Source organism: Oncorhynchus nerka, linkage group LG15 (assembly GCF_034236695.1).
Source record: "Oncorhynchus nerka isolate Pitt River linkage group LG15, Oner_Uvic_2.0, whole genome shotgun sequence".
Classification (NCBI taxonomy): domain Eukaryota; kingdom Metazoa; phylum Chordata; class Actinopteri; order Salmoniformes; family Salmonidae; genus Oncorhynchus; species Oncorhynchus nerka.
Window position 1 is genome coordinate 58,689,989 of NC_088410.1, and position 10,176 is coordinate 58,700,164.

Here is a 10,176-nt window from a genome sequence, read left to right on the forward strand (position 1 = left end):
GTCCACAGGTGGGGGTTGTGCTTACAGCCCAACACCGTGCAGGACGTTTGGGATTTGCCAGAGAACACTAAGATTGGCTTTCAAATCACCTCGCCCGCAGATGTCCTCTCACAATGAAAAGCCAGGCAGGGATGTTCCACCCAGGGCGTGTTCGATCTGACAGAGAGCAAGTCTTATCTTAAGTCATTCTCTCAAGTGAAATGCAGGAGAAAATGGCTTAAGATGGTTTTGTCATTGTGTCCCAGACATGAAGGACACAAAACACCTAGAATCGGTCTAGGGTACATGTTTTCTATAGTTTATCTGTGTTAGACATGACACAGGACTAGTCTAACCCTTTCTTATACTCAGACAAACGTACCCCAGAAATTACTTATTCATATACAAGGGGCTCACAAGCTAACTCCATAAATTCACTACAAAAATACCCAAATGTTTAAACTTTTCAAACTCAGGCGTCCCCCACACACTACATAAAATCCCAACTGTTTCAAATGTTCAGACACATTCAACAGTTCAACAAGGTCTCTACACATTATCACCAGGACATTTTTATTGCAAACATTTGCTTAACTTCAAAGGAACAGCTGCGCTATCATGTTACATAAACACTCACTCGATAGCGTGAAAACATCCGGGCAGGATGACCATAAAAGGGTATAAACACATGACACTAAAAAATAGCTCATCAATCACTTTTTGACACATTCCGTCTAATATATTCTCTCTACAGATCACAGCATATTGAATATATTAAACATTGTTATCATTAGCACTAGCATAGGATTAACATTAACATACATTACTGTTTAATTTAACTTCACCTATACAGTAGCACTGAAACGTTTGAACACACCTACTCATTCAAGGGTTTGGAATAACACAAATGGAATCATGTAGTTCTCTCAACCAGCTTCGTGAGGAACGCTCCTTTTCACACCTCCTCCTCCATGCTTCACGGTGGGAACAACACATGCTGAGATCATCCGTTCACCTACTGTGCATCTCACAAAGACACAGAGGTTGAAACCAAAAATCTCAAATTTGGACTCAGATACAGATTTCCACTGGTCTAATGTCCATTACTCATGTTTCTTGGTCCAATCAAGTCTCTTCTTCTTCTTGGTGTCCTGTAGTAGTGGTTTCTTTGCAGCAATTTGACCATGCAGGCCTGATTCAAGTAGTCTCCTCTGAGCAGTTGATGTTGATATGTGTCTGTTAATTGTGAAGCATTTATTTGGGCTGCAATCTGAGGTGCAGTTAACTCTAATGAACTTGTCCTTTGCAGCAGTGGTAACTCTCCTGTGGCGGTCCTCATGAGAGCCAGTTTCATCATAGGACTTGATGTTTTTTGCAACTGCTCTCAAAGAAACCTTCAAAGTTCTTGAAATTTTCCGCGCTGTCTGACCTTCATGTCTTGAAGTAATGATGGACTGTCATTTCTCTTTGCTTATTTGAGCTGTTCTTAAAATCTTATGGACTTGGTCTTTAACCAAATAGGGCTATCTTCTGTATACTACCCCTACTTGTCACAACACAACTGATTGGCTCAAACGCATTAATTCCATACATTAATGTTTAACAAGGCACACCTGTTAATTGAAATGCATTCCAGGTGACTACCTCATGAAGCAGGTTTAGAGAATGCCAAGAGTATGCAAAGCTGTCATCAAGGCAACTGTCATCTAATTTTTTTTTTGATTTGGTTGGGTTTCATAATCCGACATACAGTAGTTTTTTTCTACTACTATGTAATTTTTTAAGACTTTGAAGTATGACATTTGTGAAAATATATCGATGGTTAATGCGAAGGGATTGTGTAGATGTATATATAAACTCAGCAAAAAACAAAATGTCCTCTCACTCTCAAATGCATTTATTTTCAGCAAACTTAACATGTGTAAATATTTGTATGAACATAACAAGATTCAACAACTGAGACATAAACTGAATAAGTTCCACAGACATGTGACTAACAGAAATGGAATAATGTCTCCCTGAACAAAGGGGGTGTAAAAATCAAAGTAACAGTCAGTATCTGGTGTGGCCACCAGCTGCATTAAGTACTTGAAAGCCAACTCAGTCTTGCGCCAGAGGACAAAAAGGTTATTTGTAGACAGTGCATCAACTACATTGTTGCTTTAAGCAAGGAGCTGCAAGCAAGGCTCCCAGACAACCTAGACGCCTTGCGAAACATGGCCTTGTTCAGTGTTAAGGAAAAGCTCAAGTACAATAAAGGCACCCCTGAAATTATTAAAGTAGCTGAGCTACTGGGGTTCTAATCGCAAACAATTGATCAAATTGTTTCCAAATGGAGAAACATCCATCTGTTTAGGTGGGACTCAACTGAAAATACAGTCGAGTTTTGGAGTGAAGTGAATAACTGCACAGACTCTTCCAGGTCAAATACATTTGAAGAACTGTGCAAAGCTGCACTCGCTGCCATCTCCTTGCCACACTCAAATGCGGAGGTTGAACGGCTGTTCAGCCAAATGAGTGTGGTTAAGTCAAGTCTATTAAGAAATAGAATGTCACTACACACTCAACTCCGTACTCCTGGTGCGGTACGGACTGAAGCTGGCTGGTGATACCTGTTACCAGCATAAACTACCAAGTGAAGTTCTGCAGCAGTTTGGCACCACAGCAACATACAACTTTTAGGCCACTCTATCCTCTTCTGCTGGTTCCAGCTCCATGACAATGCAGTTGGACAGTGTAGATGAAGAGGATTTCCTTGCCAATCTTTGATTCATCATATTTACAGTACGTATGCAAGGAGTGGACTTTCCGGAACTGGCGGAGACACACAGCTGATGGTGGCAGTGTGTACTGCAGTGTGAGTGAGAACAGTGGCAATACCTGGAGGACAGCATTGAGCAGCTAGACAGCCAAGCATCACAACAACCTGGAGAGATCTGGAGAGAGATGCATGGTGCACACATCATTATTTAGTTAAGTTGCTTGTTCAAAAAGATAGCATATATACCTTGTTATTAGCTTGTACATATAATTGTTGATCAGTTAGGTTGCATGTTAACTAACTACCAATACACTGCTTAAAAGTATAATTGTTCATAATGTGTAGGTTTACTAGTTAAAAATAAAATAAATCTAATGTAATTGTTCAATAGTTTGTAATGTGTAATTGTTCAATATTTCAATGTGTTGTGTTTAAAAATTAAAATATCTGATCATATAAAATGTGTTGTGTTTATATTACATTTAAAAAAGAAAATATGTGATAATAAACTAACAAATGTCAAATCAGATTTATCACTGAGATGGCCAGTCAATTTCAGTAACGTTATTGTGTATTCTACGTAATGAAGCAGTTTTATGTTATTACGTAATGACCTCATCACTTAATGACATCACAACATAATTTAGCAACAAATCAACCTGCCTCTAGCAACTTCCCCTGAAAATTAGTTGGCAACACTGCTCAAATGGCCCTTTGTATTTGGCTGCGTGACTAAGTTACTCAAAACAAGAGAGGGAAAACACTGGCTTCTTCTTACATAAAACAAACAGACAGTGGAAATGAACAGGTTCAAGGCTTATACAGAGCATGTGCATAACAGAGTTTGTAATTTTCTGCCATACTATTACCAATGTGCCCTCTTGAGAATGAATGTTGAGAGATCTCGACTTAAAAACAAAATAGATTCACTGTTGCAATCGAAGTCATTCTAAAGGGAAGGTTTAACAGAGCAAATAAAGTGTGACCATATTTTATCACTCATCATCAATGAAGCCATTTAATCTCTCTGGGATAGGTGGGATGCAATCGTCTCACTTTGCCAATAGCCAGGGAAAATGCAGAACGCCATATTCAAATAAAATACTATAAAAATCAAACATTCATTAAATCACACATGTAAGCTACCACATTAAAGCTACACTCGTGAATCCAGCCAACATGTCAGATTTCAAAAGGCTTTTCGGCGAAAGCATAAGATGCTATTATCTGATGATAGCACAACAGTAAAATATGAGAGAGTAGCATATTTCAACTCTGCAGGCGCGACACAAAACGCAGAAATAAAATATAAATCATGCATTACCTTTGACATTCTTCTTTTGTTGGCACTCCAATATGTCCCATAAACATCACAAATGGTCCTTTTATTCGATTAATTCCGTCCATATATATCCAAAATGTCAATTTATTTGGCGCGTTTGATCCAGAAAAACACTGGTTCCAACTTGACCAACGTCACTACAAAATATCTCAAAAGTTACCTGTAAACTTTGCCAAATATTTCAAACTACTTTTGTAATAGAACTTTAGGTATTTTTAAACGTAAATGATCGATAAAATTTAAGATGGGATGATCTGTGTTCAATACAGGAAGACAACAAACTCAAGCATGCTTTCTTGTCTTGCGCAACTATCAAACAGTACACATAACGTGACACTTCTTCAAGATGGCCTATAGCATTTGCCAAGGACAGCTATTGCTTAAATTCAACCCAGAATTCAACTAAAAATAGACAAATCAATAGGCCTAGGGTTTCAAGCTGTGGTTAGAATGTAATGATAGTTAGTGATATTGAATTGAAGATCAACATTTGAAGAGATTTTGTGTGATGATCTTCATATTGTAGGTCATTTGGATGCCTTTGTGTTGTGACTAACAGGGAAGTGAATCTCTTTTTAGGGACTGTGTCTACCTGTGCCTTTTGAACAGTGGAACCAGCTTTGTGGCCGGTTTTGCGATCTTCTCTGTACTGGGCTTCATGGCTTATGAACAAGGGACAGACATCTCAACCGTGGCTGAATCAGGTGTCAAGTGTTGCAGCAGTGAGATATGAAATTAACAAATGCACAAACAAACAAATTAACATACCCTTGTAAGTTCTGCTTTGTTACAAGACAGTTGTCTTAGCATTTCAGGGATCTAACTATTCCCTCTGCCCCTGAGAGTTCAGTAATTAGTTTACCTGTATTGCTGCATACAGGTCCTGGCCTGGCATTCATCGCCTACCCTCGTGCCGTGGCCATGATGTCATTACCACAGCTTTGGGCCATCTTCTTCTTCATCATGATAATCCTACTGGGTTTAGACAGTGAGGTGTGTTAGAGTGGCCCTGAAGGTCTACGGAATATTTTCTTTGCGAAGGAATATTACATAACCTACAATAGATGCTGCAATCATCACTAAACTTTTGGATGTGAAACTGTGAATGAGTAGCTAGTATTTAAAAGAACAGAGTTTCCACTGAACTTCCCCATCATCTCTCCTTCAGTTTGTAGCTCTGGAGACTTTGGTGACAGCTATCTCAGACATGTATCCCTCCATCTTCCTAGTTGGCCATCGGCGTAAAATCCTTCTCCTCATCATCAGTGTGGGTAGCTTCTTCATTGGCCTGGTCATGGTCACAGAGGTGGGAGGTCATTTGAAGTCATCATTCTATAAGGATATAGGATATAAAATATAGAATTTCAAGGCCATCGTTATGACAGTAACGAGATATGATCAATAATGCACCTCCCAAGTGATCTGTTTCAACATATCCCTGTGTTTCAACATACCTCCTCGTCCCGCAGAAATGTTGGCAGCTGTTTGATAACTAATCATGCAGATGACTCTGCTTCTCTTCGTTATAATACAGTCAGTGTGTATCAGCTGGGTTTATGGTGAGTTAGCCCGGCTTACTCCCAGTGTCGCTTAGGGCCCGCAACTACTTTTGTTCAATGTCAGTCGTGGTCTCAACTTACTGTTAGTTAATATAGTATATATATATATATATATATATATATATATATATATATATATATATATATATATACATATATATGTATATATATACTTTTTTTTTTGTAGAATACACAATGTGAAATTTTGAAATGTGGAAGTGCACCCACAGTTTTCCTCTTGTTATGTCAGTCACTGACAGTCACCCAATTAGCCCATGTCAGCTACCATGTTATAGTTGGTTAGGTAAGTTAGTCTAGCCAGCTATCTAATCCTTGTATTATATTACAAACGTTCATGAAGGCATTTTCATGTAAGTTATTATTTAGTGTTACCACTATCATTGTAGCTTTTATGAAAACATAATAGTAAAATTAGTGCTACCAGGAATCCTTGGGATGTCCCTACCTTAAACCCTAACCTTAACCTTAACACCTACCCTTACCCTAACCCTTACCTTAACCATTTTAAATGTCAACTACAATGGAGTAGGAACATCCCAACGATCCCTGATAACAAGGAATAAAAGATCCTGCATGGCCCCATTCCATCAATCCCAGATAATCAATCACAGAAACCCTAATTGCAGGTCAGCTTCCCTCAGGATGTTTCTGTTCAAGTGTTTATGATGTTTTCCAAGTTGTTCCTCTAGCAGACATTGCCACTTTGGACATTGATGTGAAACGACACCTCGTTACTTTGGGATTATCAGGTTCTGACATGTTGGTCAAAAATGAGTTATTCACATCGCGTTGCTCTTTAGGTGGTCCTTTACGTGTGAGATGAGTCAAATTTACAAACACCTTTTTTTCTTGGTGCTTTAAGGTTCTATATGCAATCCAATCACACAATGTTGGGTTGTCAATAACAAATAATTGTACATAAGGTGATATACTTGAAAACAGGAGGACATCACAAATCAGTTCTGAGATCTGGTACTTAAAAGTACTCATTATGTCAAAACTATACATTTTGCAGATAGAACGTTATAGTCGTGAGTCCTTGATGATTGTTCACACCACAGGTTCTGGTTGTAACATGTACGCTGGGAGTCAGGAAGCAAGTTCAGGGAGTGAATTTAATAACTAAATGAACATAGAAGAAAACAAGAAAGACAGGTAGCGTACAGACATGAACACTGGAACAGAAACAATAACACCTGTGGAAGGAACCTAAGGGAGTGACAGATGTCCCTGGAGGGTGTGCGTCACCTGAGTGGGTTGATTCACTGTTGTGGCCATCCTGTCTGGGTTGGCGCCCCCCCCTTGGGTTGTGCCGTGGCGGAGATCTTTGTGGGCTATACTCAGCCTTGTCTCAGGATGGTAAGTTGGTGGTTGAAGATATCCCTCTAGTGGTGTGGGGGCTGTGCTTTGGCAAAGTGGGTGGGGTTATATCCTTCCTGTTTGGCCCTGTCCGGGGGTGTCCTCGGATGGGGCCACAGTGTCTCCTGACCCCTCCTGTCTCAGCCTCCAGTATTTATGCTGCAGTAGTTTATATGTCGGGGGGCTGGGGTCAGTTTGTTATATCTGGAGTACTTCTCCTGTCCTATTCGGTGTCCTGTGTGAATCTAAGTGTGCGTTCTCTAATTCTCTCCTTCTCTCTTTCTTGAGACAATGAGAGAATATAGTAGATGTCATCGAGTGATTGATTATGCAACATGATAGCGCAGCTGTTCCTTTGAAGGAAAGCAAATGTTTGCAATAAAAATGTCCTGGTGATAATGTGTAGAAACCTTGTTGAACTGTTGAATGTGTCTGAACATTTGAAACAGTTAGGAATGTACGTGGTGAATGGGGGGGGGGGGGGGGGCTGAGGTTGAAAAGTTTTAATGTGTCAAAAAGTGATTGATGAGCTATTTTTAGTGTCGGTGTTTATGCATTATTGTGGTCATTCTGTTCGGATGTTCTCACGCTATCGAGTGATTGCTTATATGACATGATAGTGCAGCTGTTCCTTTGAAGGAAAGCAAATGTTTGCAATAAAAATGTCCTGGTGATTGATGTGTTGTGACCTTGTTGAAATGCTGAATGTGTTTGAACATTTGAAACAGTTGGGAACTTATGTCATTAATAACCAGGGTGGCTATAGAGTGGGCAAAAGTTCAACACCCAGGAGTCAATGTCAAGTCTTTTGTATTTTTCGTAGCCTGAGAGAGGGAGAGAGAGGATCTATTACATAAAGTTTTCACAGACGCACACTATGTAACACATTATATTAATCATTCCCTAATAATTGGATGTCATTGTCTTTCATAACTGTTGCAATACAAAACATTGAAACACTGTTAAATATTTGTTACTTTGGTATACATTGATGGAAATGTTATACACTGCTCAAAAAAATAAAGGGAACACTTAAACAACACAATGTAACTCCAAGTCAATCACACTTCTGTGAAATCAAACTGTCCACTTAGAAAGAAACACTGATTGACAAAAAATTTCACATGCTGTTGTGCAAATGGAATAGACAACAGGTGGAAATTATAGGCAATTAGTAAGACACCCCCAATAAAGGAGTGGTTCTGCAGGTGGTGACCACAGACCACTTCTCAGTTACTATGCTTCCTGGCTGATGTTTTGGTCACTTTTGAACCCACTCAAGTGGCTCAGGTAGTGCAGCTCATCCAGGATGGCACATCAATGCGAGCTGTGGCAAGAAGGTTTGCTGTGTCTGTCAGCGTAGTGTCCAGAGCATGGAGGTGCTACCAGGAGACAGGCCAGTACATCAGGAGACGTGGAGGAGACCGTAGGAGGGCAACAACCCAGCAGCAGGACCGCTACCTCCACCTTTGTGCAAGGAGGAGCAGGAGGAGCACTGCCAGAGCCCTGCAAAATGACCTCCAGCAGGCCACAAATGTGCATGTGTCTGCTCAAACGGTCAGAAACAGACTCCATGAGGGTGATATGAGGGCCTGACGACGTCCACAGGTGGGGGTTGTGCTTACAGCCCAACACCGTGCAGGACGTTTGGGATTTGCCAGAGAACACTAAGATTGGCTTTCAAATCACCTCGCCCGCAGATGTCCTCTCACAATGAAAAGCCAGGCAGGGATGTTCCACCCAGGGCGTGTTCGATCTGACAGAGAGCAAGTCTTATCTTAAGTCATTCTCTCAAGTGAAATGCAGGAGAAAATGGCTTAAGATGGTTTTGTCATTGTGTCCCAGACATGAAGGACACAAAACACCTAGAATCGGTCTAGGGTACATGTTTTCTATAGTTTATCTGTGTTAGACATGACACAGGACTAGTCTAACCCTTTCTTATACTCAGACAAACGTACCCCAGAAATTACTTATTCATATTACAAGGGGCTCACAAGCTAACTCCATAAATTCACTACAAAAATACCCAAATGTTTAAACTTTTCAAACTCAGGCGTCCCCCACACACTACATAAAATCCCAACTGTTTCAAATGTTCAGACACATTCAACAGTTCAACAAGGTCTCTACACATTATCACCAGGACATTTTTATTGCAAACATTTGCTTAACTTCAAAGGAACAGCTGCGCTATCATGTTACATAAACACTCACTCGATAGCGTGAAAACATCCGGGCAGGATGACCATAAAAGGGTATAAACACATGACACTAAAAAATAGCTCATCAATCACTTTTTGACACATTCCGTCTAATATATTCTCTCTACAGATCACAGCATATTGAATATATTAAACATTGTTATCATTAGCACTAGCATAGGATTAACATTAACATACATTACTGTTTAATTTAACTTCACCTATACAGTAGCACTGAAACGTTTGAACACACCTACTCATTCAAGGGTTTGGAATAACACAAATGGAATCATGTAGTTCTCTCAACCAGCTTCGTGAGGAACGCTCCTTTTCACACCTCCTCCTCCATGCTTCACGGTGGGAACAACACATGCTGAGATCATCCGTTCACCTACTGTGCATCTCACAAAGACACAGAGGTTGAAACCAAAAATCTCAAATTTGGACTCAGATACAGATTTCCACTGGTCTAATGTCCATTACTCATGTTTCTTGGTCCAATCAAGTCTCTTCTTCTTCTTGGTGTCCTGTAGTAGTGGTTTCTTTGCAGCAATTTGACCATGCAGGCCTGATTCAAGTAGTCTCCTCTGAGCAGTTGATGTTGATATGTGTCTGTTAATTGTGAAGCATTTATTTGGGCTGCAATCTGAGGTGCAGTTAACTCTAATGAACTTGTCCTTTGCAGCAGTGGTAACTCTGGGTCTTCCTTTCCTGTGGCGGTCCTCATGAGAGCCAGTTTCATCATAGGACTTGATGTTTTTTGCAACTGCTCTCAAAGAAACCTTCAAAGTTCTTGAAATTTTCCGCGCTGTCTGACCTTCATGTCTTGAAGTAATGATGGACTGTCATTTCTCTTTGCTTATTTGAGCTGTTCTTAAAATCTTATGGACTTGGTCTTTAACCAAATAGGGCTATCTTCTGTATACTACCCCTACTTGTCACAACACAACT